Source organism: Mesocricetus auratus, unplaced genomic scaffold (assembly GCF_017639785.1).
Source record: "Mesocricetus auratus isolate SY011 unplaced genomic scaffold, BCM_Maur_2.0 Super-Scaffold_6730, whole genome shotgun sequence".
NCBI classification, from domain to species: Eukaryota; Metazoa; Chordata; class Mammalia; order Rodentia; family Cricetidae; genus Mesocricetus; species Mesocricetus auratus.
The window spans coordinates 60216650-60232582 of NW_024429184.1; the positions used below are offsets into that span (position 1 = coordinate 60216650).

Sequence of the window (15933 nt, forward strand, 5' to 3'; positions counted from 1 at the left end):
CAGGAGTTGGCTCTCTCCTTTCACCATGCAGTTCTTGGGGACTGAGCTCTCAGGCCCTGGAGCTTGGTGTTAGTGTACTGACCCTCTGAGCCAGTTTTCTTCCCCCAGAGAAGCTTTTTCTAAAAATAAGTAAACTGAGATGGTGACATTCCAAAAATGTCACATGAAATCTAGAACTTCATTGTACAATTCTACCTAAAATGTCAGTTCAGTTGAAGTTACTCTGGTGGACTAAGTCTTTTTCAGAAGACTATTTCAAATGACCTAAGTTGTTAGTATACTAGAAAACATGCTTTAAAATCCCAAGTATTTCTTTTCCTTTAAAAAATACGTTTGTTTGTTTTTTCATTTATTTTGTGGGCATTTTGTGTGTGTGTAGGTCAGAGGACAAACTGGGAGAGCTGGTTCTCTCTGTCCATCACATGTGTCCCAGGGGTTGAGCTCAGGTCTCGGGCTTGGCTTCAGGTTCTTTACCTGCTGAGCCATCTCTCCAGCCTTCAAGTGCTTCTTGTTCCAAGCAGCACAGCCACTCTCTCTTAAGACAGAAGCAGCTGGTAGAGGTGTAGCATCCACAACCCCAGAGCTGGAAATAGGAAGTGCTCCAAAACTCAGACTTGTGAAGGACTTTTCAAAAAGCGTTTGAGCAGCCGGTTCCATTGTCCACAGCCTACAAACAAGGCTTGTTTTCTTCTGCCCCAGACAATAGCCACATTTCAGTGTCTCAGCTACATCTACTCCATGCATGTGTAGCTCATGTGTCAGCTAGCGCTTGGGTGAGTTTTGTGCATAGAATGTGGGGCTCTCTGTCTGGGTCTCATCTAGGATTCCCCTCCCCCCATAATGTCTTTTTTAAAATTTAAATTAGAAACAAGCTTGCTTCACATGTCAATTCCAGCTTCTTCTCCCTCCCCTCCTCCCCCGCTCCCCCGACCCCCTTACCTCCCACCCGATCCCCACTCCACTCTCCAGGGAGGGTAAGGCCCTCCCTGGGGGATCTCCAAAGTCTGTCATTTCATCCTGGGCAGGGCCTAGGCCCTCTCCTCCCTCCATGTGGAATGGGCTCCCAAAGTCCATTTGGATGCCAGGGATAAATACTGCTCTATTGCCTAAGGCCCCAAAGAATACCGAGACCTCCTCACTGACACCCACGTTCAGGGGGTCTGGATCAGTCCCTTGCTGACCTCTCAGCTATCAGTCAGGGGTTCATGAGCTCCCCCTTCTTCAGGTCAGATGTTTCTGTGGGTTTCACCAGCCCGGTCTTGACCCCTTTGCTTACCACTCCTCCCTCTCTGCAACTAGTTTCCAGGAGTTCAGTTCACTGTTTAGCTGTGGGTGTCCATGAATATCTTTCTTAGGGTTCTCCCTGTTTCCCAGATTCTCATGTCTTACCAGTTTTTAAGATGTTAACTCTGACCCCAGACTATTTTTTCACTCTTTAGAGACTTGAAACAAGTTTGTGTTTTGTATTCTATTCAGAGTTTATAGTGTCCTGTAGAAGGTTTGTTTGTTTGTTTGTTTTTCCAGTCAGAGCTTAAGTTGGTCAGACTAGAAACAATTTCTGCTTCATTTACTTAAGAACTGTTTAGTATTCCACTGTGTGGTTACTCCATAATTTATTTAACCCAACTTGTATTTTTGGACGTTCAGTTGTTTCATGTTTGCTGTAACAATGGTGTGTGTGTGTGTGTGTGTGTGTGTGTGTGTGTGTGTGTGTGTGTGTAGTACATTCATTTAGCACAGGTGAAGCTTACATGCTAGACAGCAATTAAAAAATATAGGTGCACTTCATAGTAGATTAGAAAGCGATGGTGGAAAAATAGAGTATAGTAAGGAATGGTGTTATAACTTTCATAGAGTGCTCTTACTGAGAAGGTGTGGTTTGAACAAAGAAGAAGGTGGAGCTTAGAGAGAAGCAGTGATGCAGGCCGATGAACCTGTGAAGCAGCAGGAGGGGGCGGCGTCCTGGAGTGGAGTAAGTGGGGTCAGATATGTGACTGGAAGTTAAGTTTACGTAAGGCTTCGGTCACTGAAGAATTCTAGCTTGTCCTCTTGAGTTACACATACAGTTCAGACTCACTGCAGGTTTCCAACAAAACCTTGACGTGCTCTGACTGAAATCTGAGAGGAACATGTTGATTTCTAAAAGAGTGGTTTCAAGTCACCAAGTTACTCTAGACTGGGGGTGAAGCTCTTTGAATGCCTGAAGTTTTTCAGCAACTTAGATGAAAACGATACCTTTTGGCATTTTGATTTGCAGTATATTTCTTTAATTATGAACAGTTTATACATGTAAAGTCATTTGTATTTCCTTCTTGGTAAACTGAATTTAAACTTTTTCTTATTTAATAACTTCCTTACTGATTTACAATCGTGTGTGTGTGTGTGTGTGTGTGTGTGTGTGTGTGTGTGTACGTACACATGCACTTGGAAGCCAGAGGACACCATTGTGTGTTGTTCCTCAGACATCATGTCATCATCTCCCTTTTCTTTTTTTGAGACAGAGTCAGTCCCTCACTGGCCTGGAGCTTGCCAAATAGGATGGGGTTATAAGCATGTGCCAGCACCTTTGCTTTTGTGTTTGTTTGAGACTGGGTCTTTATATGTAGCTCTGGCTGTCCTGGAACTCACTGTGTAGACCAGGCTGGCCACAAACTCAGAGATCCATCTGTCTCTGCCTCCCAAGTGCTGGGATGAAAGGTGTACACCACCACTACCTGGCAGCTTTAAAAAAATTTTAAAAAATTTTATGTGGGTTTGGAGACACAGTTTAAGGCCTTTGATGTCTGATCCATCCCCCCAGCCCCAGACTGTAGGTTTATTTATTTGCTTGTTTGTTTATATTTTTAACAATTTCGCTTATTATGTAATGCATATTTACCACTCTCATCTCCCACCTTTCCCCATTCCCCACTACTCCTGCCTATTTCCCCTTTTCTCTACAAATCTTCCTCACATTCATATCTAATTGTTTTGGTTTGTAACCTGCTGAATTTAATCAGGGCGGTCTGTGTAACTTTGAGTTTGGAGCTGTCTGTTGGGGCCTGGTAGGCTCAACAGTGAGTACTCCACTTACGACAGTGATTCCCCGTATCCCAGAATCCATCCGTTGCCAGTGGTTCAGCATTGAGTACTGGGCCCCTTCCCCTTCCTTGTCAGCCGCTGTTTTTAAGTCTTCTCATATGTCTCAGGGTTGAAAGCAGGTTCAGAGGTCACACTCAGGGTGTGTTCCCGTCCTCCTCTACAAGGCCCCACATGCTTCTCTCACTTGGAGTCAACCATTCTCCAAACTGTGGGCATGGCTGTTGTGAGTCTGCTTTCCACTCTCGCCGTCAACCATCCTCTCATCTCAAGAGCAGGACAGTGGTGTGTGTTGTATGATTAGCCTGCATTTGAAAGCTAGCTCCAATTATGCCAAGACATCCGGAGTCTGTTTTAGTTTCTGCGATTGAAAACAGAAGTGTTAATAGCATTTACTGCTGAGGGCCGTTGGAAATATTAAATGAGTTACTGAATGTCCAGTGCTGGCATCCAGTAAACCATTTCGTGTTAGCTGTTGCTCCCTCACTTAGCTATTTATTGGACTTCTTCTAAGTGCTAGACGTCATGCTAGATGCCAGACACTGCGACTCCCCGCTTTCCTTTTGTGAGCAGAGGCCACTCTCCTTGCATCTTTCCTAGAGTGTCACCCTTGGAATAGCATGCGCGTCATTTACTCTCGTTACATGGTGTCAGAAAAGGTTTTCCAGTATTTGCTGGCGTGTCCTGGCCTGCTTGAATTTGAGAAGTAAAAGGATATGGTGATTTCATTTGACTAGCATTGCCTTTTGACAAAACAAGAAAGCAGTGACAAATAAGATTAGGAGTGTAGCCCTTTATCCACTTGACACTATCAGAGTTCATCAGCTCTGAAGTGTCTGCTTTCTGGCCGGAATTCCTTGCGCATAACTGGGGGGATTGGGCTTCCTGAGAGATCACCGCGGCTGCGCTGCTGTCAGTGTTGATCACTGTCCTGGAGGGTATATTTTCTCAGGGTCCTGACTCACAGCCTGTGACTACAGGTTTCTCACAAGGGCTCACAAGAAGCTTTTCTACTGTAAATAAGATTAATTACAAACCTTTCTTTTGTTCTCTTGAGTGATTTTTAAAAAGGATAGTAACAAAAACAACAAGTAGCATTTGTTTACAACTCATTTTGCACTCCCATATACATCTCAGGTTTCCAGAACTCTCCATTGCTTTCTCATATACTTAAGGAACCTTATACTCCCTGGATTTGAATGACTTTAGTTTTGCTGGTATCCTGTTTTTTTAAGAGCACATGGAAGACTTTCTCTAAATCAGCACAGACATTTTGGTAGTATTGGACTTGTTAGTTGTTCACACAGTCCACTTTAGAACAAAAGTAAATTATTTTTCCTTCTAATCCTGACTAAGACCAAATCAGTCCGTCATGTTGGTGTCTGTTATTCTGAATTTCTAAAGCTGTCTAGAACTGATCTTACCAGCATGCCTGCCACTGTCAACTCCCTTTGTCCTCTTTCTTGCATGTTTTTCTCTTCTTCTTTTGCTGCAATGGGAATAGGCAGGTTCAGCATTCAGCTTTTCTCTTTATTTCAGGTGAGATTTAGGTTCTTAGGCAGTAATGCTGGGGCTGTATATTTAATCATCTTAGGTATTATTCTCATCAAAGCTTGCTGCTTTTTCTCAGTTTGAGTTTCCTGGGAGCGTATTACCTATTAATTTCCCAGGCTTTTTCTTGGCTTCAGCTACCAAAAACATTGACTTGCTTACCTCTTTATTTCCTTATGATTTATTGACATTCTCATGTTCTCTGTTCAAGATACATCTCTTCAAAGAGAAACTAATTGATAGACTGCTAACTGTGATTGACAGGTCACTGAAGAGCCTATGTAAATAAATGCTGTTTATGACATGGAAAAGAGAATTTAAAACTTTTCAGTTGCTTTCATTAACAATGTCTGGAGGTGTATTTGGTGGCGTCTACTTTTTGAAATGGCACAGTCTGTGTTTTTCTGTGCATTTCTGCCTACTGCCTGCTGTTTTGAAGTGTTCCGACACTGTTGACTGACCCTTATTTCCTGCAGAGGTCTGAAACTGGTTTCCTTGTGTGAGCAGTGCTGGAGGCACTCAGAGGACAGACTCGCGGCTCTACATGTCTGACTCTTGTCATACATCTGACTTCATTAACAGCATTTGTCACTTCACTGACTCCATTCAATCACCCTCTCCACGTCCTGCTCCTCAGATCCACCAGACACAATTGTTGTCCCGTGTGTCTAATGGAAGGCTGGAGTTCTCGCCTATAGGATTGAATTCTTCCCTGGATTTCTTTAAGCAGATAGTGTGGTGCTAGTGCCATGGTCCCTTGGTTCTTCTTGGAGCCAGTGGCTAATAACAGAAAGCACTGGAAGGGCTGAAGCATCATAGAAACATTGCGGTGTATCTAAGAAGGCTATTGGGCTAGTTGCCAAGAAGGACGGATTGAGAGCAGTTGTGACTTCCGGAGGCTTTGGTGTTCTGGTGCCATGTGTCACCTGCTGGTAAAGCTCTGAAGAGACTCTCCAACCTCTCATGTGCTTTTCAACTCATGTAAACATCCCTCTGGGAATATTAAGAGATCTTGAGGGACTTGTTCAGAATATCCTAAAAAGCTGTTTTGTGTGTAGATCAGAATGTGACACATTCAGTCGTACCCCTATTGTGAGTAAGAACAAGTCATAGTAATCAGAGGCATAAATCATTAACCTTTCAAGGCTCTAAGTATTCTTCCAGCCCCTTCCTGTGAGGAAGTTCTCCTGCCAGACTGGATGCTAACATGCATCTTTTCTAGTGGTCTTTCACTAACTTGGTGCTGTGCTTTGCTTCAGGACACATGACAAAAATAAGGAGGAGTTGACATTGTTAAGCTTAGTGTTTGTTATGGTAGAAACACTTGATTGTCTGTGTGATATAGGACAAGGGGAGCACAGATGACCTTAGTCCTGTGATATTCTGCAGAGGATTTATGTAGAAAACATTTTAATTCACGATGCTTGCAAATTATAAATTTAGAACATTAACTCAGGTCACTAATTAAAAAAATAGGAGTATATAGGAGTTTTGTAAGGTTCCAGTTCTTCATCTGTTGTAGCAGAAGTTTCTTTTTACATTTTTGTACATACGATTCAAGTAGCTGTACAGATCTTCTTTGCATTTGTTTGGAAACAAATCCTTGAATCAGAAAATGTGTGGACTCTATGGTAAACTAGTATGGATGGGAGTGAAAGCCCTAAAATATATTACCAACAGCAGAAGAGATTTGGAACTTCTGAGGGTGATTACTGTCATTGATATGACAATCCTTGTATTGCTGAAATCTGACAGCCAATCTCTGGGATGCAATTCCAGCTAATAAACTGTAATTTTACTTCCATATTTAGTTTTTCTGTTTGGATTTTGAGAAAGAGTTTCATATGTATACTTGGCTGGCCTCAACTCACAGATGTCCCCCTCCCCTGCCTCTTCAGTGCTGCGATTAAAGGTGTGCACCGCCAGGCCTAGCTCTATAAATCCATTTTAAAAGCCCTACAGTTGCTATTTAAAGCCTACATTTACTTCTAATGATTGTGAGAATATGAAACAAAATAACTATCCATTAGGCTGATTTTATTGCAGAAGAGAAGATAAAATGTGTTTTATAAAATAATTGATTAAGTATACCTATCCCTGGGCATATATATATATACATTTTAATTATAATTTTATAATGTGTTAGAGCCAACATTTTCTTACAGAAATATAGCTCAAGATTAAATATTGGGCAACAGTGGGAAAATGGAATTTAGTATGAAAATATTTGCTTCATGTTAACTTTTTTATGAATGCAGCTAATGCATAAAGTGAATTCAAGCTGTAAAAACAATTAGCTGGGAAAATGCCAAGTAAGTTTTTTTTTTATATCCCGGTGAATAGCTATTAACTTACAAGTTATTGTTATCATTAAACTATATGCAGATGTACAATCAGATTCACTTAGATTTCAATGAAAGAGACAAAATACTACAAGTGTGCAGTAAGTCTAATTACCATTCGGCTCGACATCCAAGCACATTGATCCTGCTGGAACACAGCTGATGTAATGTCTCTGTGTTTCTTTTGGGAGTATTTGCCATGGGCATACATCCAAAGCTGATAGTTAATTTTGATCAGCAAAAGCACCAGAAGAGATGTCTGGGTCAGACATTGTAACAAAACAGTTTCTGGAGCTCATGGAAGCTTTAGAGGCGGCACTCCACTTTCCTCCTGTTCATTTGACTGCTTTCCTAGCCATCACTGAGGCTTTTATCCATGAAAAGATAAAACCCCATTAAATATATATTTTTAATAATTTATTCTTCCCTGCTATATAAAATTCTAAAACTCAAAACAAATATTTCTGGGCTTAACATTGTAGGGAAACAGACATATTTCAACTATTTTCTAGAAATAGTTTCATAGTTGTTTTGTTACTGCAAAGGACTTAGATTTTCTATATTATGCACAAGGAAAATTTTCAGAGAAGCGTTAAGCACAGATGGAATTGAATTGTGGAAGAATTCATGTAATTCACAAGCTATGTCTTAGTATATTTCTTACTATAGGAATCTGGTAGATTTTTTTAAAGCAGGTCATATATAGAAAATATATGGTAAAAACTTAATATTGTATTTCTTTAAAACATTTTACAAAAGATTTTATAGTACACAGTATATGAACATTTATTTATTTATTTGAAAAGCTGTCCCTAAGTAAATGTGCAACTATGCTATGCTATGACAGAAAATGAAGTAATTTCTACCTAGATTGTCACTTGCATAAAGTTGGGAAAATTGACTCAAGCAGTCTTACTCCTAATCAGTCTTGATGTAAGGCTTCTTTCCCCATGGCATCTATGTAATAGATGGGTCCAGTTCATCTCACTCTAAATCTCAAAATCTGTTCTCTACCAGTATTTGTTTTCCATTTTACAAAAGGTATTTGAGAAACATTCTTCAATTACATTTCTTTCCTTTTTTTTTTCTTTTGGTTTCTCTGTATTGCTTAAGAGTCTGTCCTGGAACTCGCTCTGTAGACCAGGCTGGCTTCAAACTCACAGAGATCCGCCTGCCTCTGCCTCCCAAGTGCTAGGATTAAAGGCGTGCACCACCAACACCCGGCTCAATTACATTTCTTAAACTGTGGAGTAATTTTTATTATATTCAAACTAAGAGCTTTAATAGATTAAACAAGTGACTCATAAAAGATACTGGTGCTTACCCAAGGTTTTCCCAGGGTGTTTCGTAGACACACTGATGACTCTTCACAAGGACTTCCATTGCCAGGCAGTTAGAGAACACTGTAGTGTGTTTCCTCTTGAGCACACCATAGTTTGAACAATAAAAGGCATATGGGAAGACAAGTTCCTTATTAGTCTTACACTTATGTTGGAAATGATACCATGAAAATAAATTGATTACCCAACACATGAACGTAGAAAAGGAATAACAAGAAAGGAAAGTAAGTGTGGAAATGTAAGATGGCTACATAAAAAAAAGATAGGAAAGATACTTGAAATACAATATTTTGTTTTTACTAAGACCTATTAGAATGTATAAATAGGTAATCTAGCAAGGTTAGCAAATATGGATTTTAAGCACAGATAGGCAAAATATGGGTGGGATGTGGACACCAGCTGTGAAGAAGTAAAAAAGTCCTCAAGAACCTTAGGATACATTAACTCATGGTAAAAATTATCTTAGAACCTGGACGAACAGTGTGCTTTTGTTGGGAGATGGAAATTTACCAGATCTACCTTGGAAGAAGATAAAGATTTGGATTTCTGTGAAATTTCAAGAATAGCTAGTTGGACAAGTAGGCACTCAGTGTCACCCACAATCCCATAGAAAAGCAGTTGGCCTAGATGGCATCCCTGAGAAGTTTTACTGAGTCTTCCTAAAACAAGGAGCAGATTGTTTTAAGGCACTGAAAATAACCTTGGCAGCTGACTCTGCAGTGCTCGTGTAGAAAACAAGGGTATGAGTGGAAAGGCCTAACTACAGTGTTGGTAAACAGAACTCACAATGCTTTGACTTCTTCTAGGGATGTAATGTTTGCTACTAGAAAGTGGGGCAAGTAAAGCTTCCTCAACTGCAAGGTGAGATATCAAGTCAGTGCTGTCCACACAGAGGCTGAAAACACAGTGGGGTGCTTAAGTTCTGTTCTTGACTCTACAGATAATTGAGTATGTTCTTGATATTGCACCCTACAGATGTGCATTTGTTCCAGTTCTTGCTTTCTCTCTCTTCCTCCCCCTGCCCTTTTCATCTAGTCCAGTAGCCAGGGGTGGACTTCCTGGAGATACAACAGCTGTGCCAATTAGTAAGGAGCAAGTCAGGAACGCCCTCTGCTCACTGCCCCTCATCTTCTCTTGGAGACAGAAGCCAGTGCAACTGAACTGTGGAGATGGGACACGTTACAAGTTATCAGCTCAGATTTCAGAGAGGTGGACTAAGAGAGATGAGGAAGAAACTGGGAGGTGGGGGAATGTCTGTTAACTTTCAACTTAGAGTGTCCCCAGTGCTCCCTTTGGTAACTGGTGTCTTTCATGTGACAGTAGCTCAGAGAGAGTTCTGCATCTGTCAGATCTCCTGGGTCTAGCTAGACCTGGGTGGTCCTAATATTCGCATGTAGCATGACTTCAAAGTTTACAGCTCATGCTTGTTAGTTCAGAGGCAGCACAATTCAGGGGTTGGACAAAGCTCCCGGTGAGACCAGCTTGGCACAGATACCAGCTCACATTGAGTGAGTGGTCTTGGGGAGGCTAGTTACCATCTCTGTTTCTGTCCTCCTCATCTCTAAAGAGATTGTTTGTGGGGGTGTGGATGATCTAAACTGTAGTGTCTCCTTTTGCCATTATTGTGTTAATGCTGTGATCATGATGATTAATGTAGACAAAGTTTAGGGAAGGGGCAAGAATAGTGGGTGTGAATATTTGGTGAGGTTGCCAGCAGTATGTTCCCAGCAGCAAGCCTCTGAGAGCATCCTTTACCCTGCACAGTCGTCAGTGTGGAGGCATTTCAGTGACACAGGTTAGCTGCTGTCTTCTTGCTCTTGGATTCAAAAGTCTTGCCCTTCTGTTGACCTTTGTTGAGTTGATTCTGCTGAACATTTCCATTTAATTTCAGTGTGGCTAAAGACATGAAACTGTGATTGTGGCCATGCCTTTTAACTCATCACTTTGAGACACCCTATCCCAGAATTTCTTTTGTGTCCTTTGTATATTTCCTCCTAGGAACTTAAGGCATTATTAGGGGAGTTCTACAAACAGAACATGGACAGTGTTCTGACACTTGTAGCACAAATTCTAATTGGTCATAATAATAAAAAACTCAGAGTCAGGTATTGGGGTTCAAGCTAAAGATCAGAGAAGCAAAGCAGCCAGCTGCTAGAGAGTTGCTCACACCAAAGGGGTGATCTTGTTCTCAGACTGCTTAGACTGCTCCTCAGATTGTACTGTTCCTCAGGCTGCATCTCTCTCTTGTCTCCTCCCACCTTAAATTCCTCTCTCCTCCCAGAAATATCACTCTTGTCTCTACCCACAGAGTTCTGGAATTAACCTAGTACTGGGTGTATCACCCCAAGTGCTGGGATCCCCTTTGTGTGAGCTCTGTTTCTCTTTTAGACTGGATCAATTTCCTGTAGTCCAGGGTGGCCTTGAACTGACAGAGCTCCATCTGCCTCTGTGCTGAGATTTAAAAAAGTGTGTGCCCCTACTGCCTAGCCTCTATGACTAACAAAGGTGGCTGTTGGTATTGAAAGTGTGTACACCACTGCCCTTCCTCTGTTGCTAACTAGTGTGGCTAGCTTTGCACTCTGATCTCCAGGCAAGCTTTATTTGTTAGATCATAAACAAAATATCACTAAACACCACTCCTGTAACTCCTTTTAAACTTGCCTGTGAATCTTTTCAAATCAGTTCTAATATTTGAATTCCTTAAAAATTAAAACTCAGATCTCATAAAAGATTATTTTCAGATTTTATAGATGTGAAGAAAGAACTATCTTGGCATTTTATATATGTACAAGGTTGAAAATGTGCCAAGACCACTTTATAGCCTTATGATAAAACTTGTTATTTTTCTGTTGCAAGGGAAAGAATTTGGGTTAGAGCTGCCAAAAGTGTACAAAGAGTAAAAATAATCAAATGTCATTTGAATTCTAAGTCTTGACCTTTAGAATTCCTTAATCATAGGTTCTGCAAATATTTTACAGATAAGTAGTAAACTGAGATAGAAAGCTTAAGTGACATTCTGTTTTCAGTCTGAATTATAAAAAAACAGAACCCCAGCCTCTTCCCCATTAGATCAGAAGATAGCATGTTCATGTGCTTTGGATATAAACCTGGAGAGGCGATAGGAATGTCTAAGCTGTATTGAAATTTATGAGTAGCACTGTCAAATGAAATGAGGTAATTATTTTTCAATTTTTTATGTCCTAATGTTGTTTGGAATGTATCTTTCTCACCTTGTAAAAGTGATATCTAGGAACGTGAGATGCTGAAAAATAAAGCAAGCGCCGGAGGGTAGGGAGGACAGATGGGGTTTTGTTGTTTAGAAAGATAACATAAAGGAGTTGAGAAAGAAGGCTTTGAGTGAAGTCACTTTAGGGAGGACAGCAAGATTGTATAGTATAGAAGACTGCCATAATAACACATGTGAAGGGAGTTTTCCTTTGCTTAAAAACTGTATTAGGATGTAAAACATTAATTTGAAGGAGCCCTGTGTTCTTCCTTGATTGTTGTATGGTCTCAATGTCTGAAGACTTCTTGAGTGTCTAAGGAAAGGGAAGCTTTTAAGTTTACAGTGTTTTATGTTTACTCCTTGCCCCCCTCCCCACATACATACCAAGTAGGAAATAATGAAGCATGGAAAAGAAGCCTTGCGCATGGCTTTTGTACAGTCTAGGCTATTTAGCAGTGTGGCTCTGACTGTCATCATTTTCACATTGCACCGTTTGATTGTCTATTTGAACGTCATGCTGTGGAAGCTCAAGAAGTCACTTGGAGTGCTGTTTGTTTCAGCAGTCATGAGGTGACATGCCTGCATCTTCTAGTACCCGCTCATGTAGGACCCTTGCATTAGCTTCTCTGGCCACTAAGTAGATGGTTGAATAAACAAAAATGGCCAGAGCTAGGAGATAATAAGGCAGAGTTTTAGGCACTCTATTTATTTATGTGTTTGTTTATTGTGTGTGTGCATGTGTATGTGGGTGCATGCTCATGTCTGCATGTGTCTACGTGTGTGTGTGTGTGTGTGTGTGTGTGTGTGTGCGTGCGCGTTTGCGCGAGCGAGATAGGAGCTCATGTCACAACACATGTGAAGTCAAAGGTTTTCTTCCTTTCAGCCTTCAGGTTCCAGGGAATGAACTATGTCTTCAGGTGTGGTGGCATGCACCTTTACTTGTTGGCCTTAGGGAATTCTTCAAGATTTTCTTGAACCTCTGAAGTTAGACAGACTTGAATGTGACTCACACCAACTCTATTGGGGAAAGTTGTCAGCTCTCACAATGAACTTCGGGACCTTTCCTGTCATGCCGGGCTACCGTAAGGATAAATAGATATGCAGGATGTAGGAAATAAGACCCACAGAGGGCAGTAAGGAGTGGTTAGAGCCCCTCCTTTGATGCAGTTACCTGTTGGCTAAGACAGTCCTGGGCAAGGACAGCCTAGAGCATTGACTCTGAGACAGTTAGTGGGCAGAGTCATCAAGGCAACCCAGGGACCTCTGCTGCAGAGACTGACTCGGAAGATAGGGTTTGAGTGTAGATTTTAATCAGGACAGAGAATGGTTCTGGTGAAGCAGAGCCATACTGTGGGGGCAGTGGGTGGGTGAAGCCCACTTAATCATTGCACAGAGTTTTTTCATGGTTCATCTCTCAACAGTAGTAACAGGATGGGAACCTAAGCTTTAAAACAGACATCTAGCTACTTAGTTTCATATATTCTCATTTGTAGAAATACACCATATGTTCAATGTTCATTATCAAAATTGAGCTTACTGTTTGAAAAAATACAAACAGGAGAAGGACCATCATTAAGTAGAACACACTATCTTTGAAAGTTAGTAAGCCTTGAGTGTTTCTTTACTAAGGAAATAAGTCTTTAGTGTCAAGGACCTCTGCACACAGTATTCTGTTTGATGAAGATTTCTTCATCATTTCTCCTAGAGTGCAGTCTGGATGCCATTAATCAGAGTGCTCTGGCTAATCTTAATTGTCATGGTGCTCTGAGGAGATGTGATGTGTAAGATATTCAAACCATGTGGGCTGTATTACTAAGAATCATTGTTAAGCCAGAGGATGAAGGGAAACTGGAATGAAACAACTCAGGCATCAGGTTTTGGTATTTCCTGTTGTTACTACTAGAATATTTTACTTTTTATGTAAAAAATGCAATATATTTAATTTTCCCTCTGATATTTATATGGTATGATTTATATATACATATATATCAAAATGCATGCCTATACACATACATAAAGCCATGTTTGATGGCCCAAAGGAAGAGGCCCCTAGGGCTCTTTAGAGTGCAATTAATATTTTGGTCAGAAAAATCAGCAGATTGTTTCAGTATGGTTATGTGTTATGACATCATATTCCAGTAAAGTTATAATGAATAGAAATTTTGTTTGTCTCTGTGGCAAACCAAAATGAGTTTTGTAATTGTCAGCAGACCTTAGTGATTACAGTGGCGCCCACTCCCTCTCCTGTAGTTAAAGGCCTCAGCATTCCAGTTGTGGACCTCTATTTTGAGAAGTTTATAATTAATTGTAAGCATTTGCTCTGTGGGGAACGCTTGCCATGTAAGATCAGTTCAGGAGGTGATTTCTGATTTCCAGTAGTGTATCTTGAAGCTTCATAGAACCGATTGAGTAGGTATGGGTCTATGGAGGTGGGGAAGTAAGGTTGTGGGTGACAGAGTGGAGGTGGTATTTATGCACTATTCATATTACTGTGAAAGTTTTGGATTAAAGGGACCATCAGTAAGCTGTAGGGCGTTGTGCTTTCAGCACCCTGTTCAGTTATTGTAATCAAAGGACAAAAATAACTCAGTTTAAAATTCCTTTTAGTCTTTGGGTGTTAAAAGTAATATTTTACTGTCAACATTTTTTTCTTTAACTTTTTATGTTTTCCTAATTTAAAAATAAGGATGCTTATATTCCCTTAAAACATCTTATTTTAAATATATAAGAAGAAAACTGAGCCATAAAAACCGATGGTTAGCGTTTAAAACTTTACTTTTTCTATTGCCATGCTCTCGATTTCTCCAGTCCCTTCGACACTGTTGATTATCCCTATCCCTGACATTATGTTGTAATTTCTTCTCTGGCTCTGACCCTCTTTTATCCTGTCCTCTGCCATCTATTGTTTCCCCTGCACTTTGATCATAGCCATTAATCAGAGCCCAGCCTCAGGCTCTATGTTCCTTTACATGCATCCTTTCCAGGTGTTTATCCACTCACACGGTCTCAATTATTGCCTTACTAATCTTTTCCTCTTTGGTACTAATCTTCATCTTCAGTAAACCTTCATTGATTTAGTCCCATTTGCCCAGTAAACTTTAACATTGTGGACTCTCTCCAGTTTTATCTCAGACTGTGTGAAGAACACCACTACTTGCATTTAATAACCATTTAAAATATGTTGTGACTTCAAGTTGGGAGTATAACTTGAAGTTATACTACAGCACTTGTCTACCACATGCAAACCCTTGGGTTCAGTCATGAGCATGAAAAGAAAAAGAAAGCAGGACCTCAATAGATTTTGGTTTGGAGACATTTTCCAGCACTGGAATAATTTTTTAACTTAATTTTTAGCATTACAGGTACAAATCCATTATTCCATCAAAATCGATCCTGTTCATAGTGTTGAGTCATTCAATTCAGTGATCATACTGTCCAGTCCTAGTTTTCCTTTTTACTCAGGGTGCCATCAGCCCCTCATTCTTTAACAGCTTTTCCACATATGGCCCTGTGTTTATTGGTCTTTCTGTTAGCTCTGCATCTCACGGGTCCTTATTTTTCTCTCATGTTTGAATGTCATCTCTATATTGATTATTCCTAAGTTTCATCTTCAGCTTAGACCTTTTTGTTAGAGCCCAGACTCATAAATGTGATTCCCATATGTCTGCTGGAGGTCTGATCTCCCTAACAGCTTCATTTTCCAAAGCAGAGCTGCTGGTGTCTACCGGGCACACCCATATCCCTTGTGCAGTCCTCAGTGCTCCCCTGAGTGCTCTCTTCCAAGGCTCTGGGGTGACTCTGAGTCAGTTTGAAGATGGGTAGGAGGGTTGATTGTTCCGAAACTGTTGTGTGACATGTCCTCAGCTTGTTGAGCCAGCCCATTGCCAGGGGCCTCCTGGTAGGTATTTGTCTCAGGTTGAGGAAGGAGGCTGAGGAAAAAGCTGGCCATCTTGAAAACTGGCCACTTTTATTACCTAGTAATGGCCTCCTTCCGTATCTGTCTATCTAACTCCTGATCTCTAACTTCCTACATAAGAATTAACTTAAATACACCTCAGCACCACGTCAGAGAAATGCATGTCAAATTGCAGTAAGAGTCCCAAATAGGAGGAAGAGAATAGGGAACTCTCATATCCCATTGAGAATGTAGGTTAGTATATTCATCATGGAAAACAGCATAGAGATTCCTTAAAAACAACAACTTCAAAACCAACAGAACGCACCAAACTTAGAAATAGAACTACCTTACAATCCACTAGTCTCCCCAGTAGAACTGATCTTGAAGACACATCTACAGTCATACACTTACAGCAATATTCACAGTAGCCAAGATTTGGAATCAACCTAGGTATCTATCAATGAACAAACAGCTAAAGAAAGTATGATTAACAATGGA

The 15933-nt window shown here is 40.6% G+C and overlaps 1 protein-coding gene and 1 long non-coding RNA gene across 8 annotated transcripts in view; one reads left to right on the forward strand and one right to left on the reverse strand.

Moving 5' to 3' along the window:
* Stau2 (staufen double-stranded RNA binding protein 2) overlaps positions 1 to 15933 on the forward strand; it is a 264400-nt gene that overhangs the window by 81855 nt on the left and 166612 nt on the right. The window lies entirely within an intron of this gene.
* On the reverse strand, positions 2658 to 10324 carry LOC121138765. The gene is made up of 3 exons (XR_005875625.1): positions 10067 to 10324; positions 8296 to 8390; positions 2658 to 3439 (listed from the first exon to the last, which is right to left on the reverse strand). It is a non-coding gene; the product is annotated as an uncharacterized LOC121138765 (long non-coding RNA).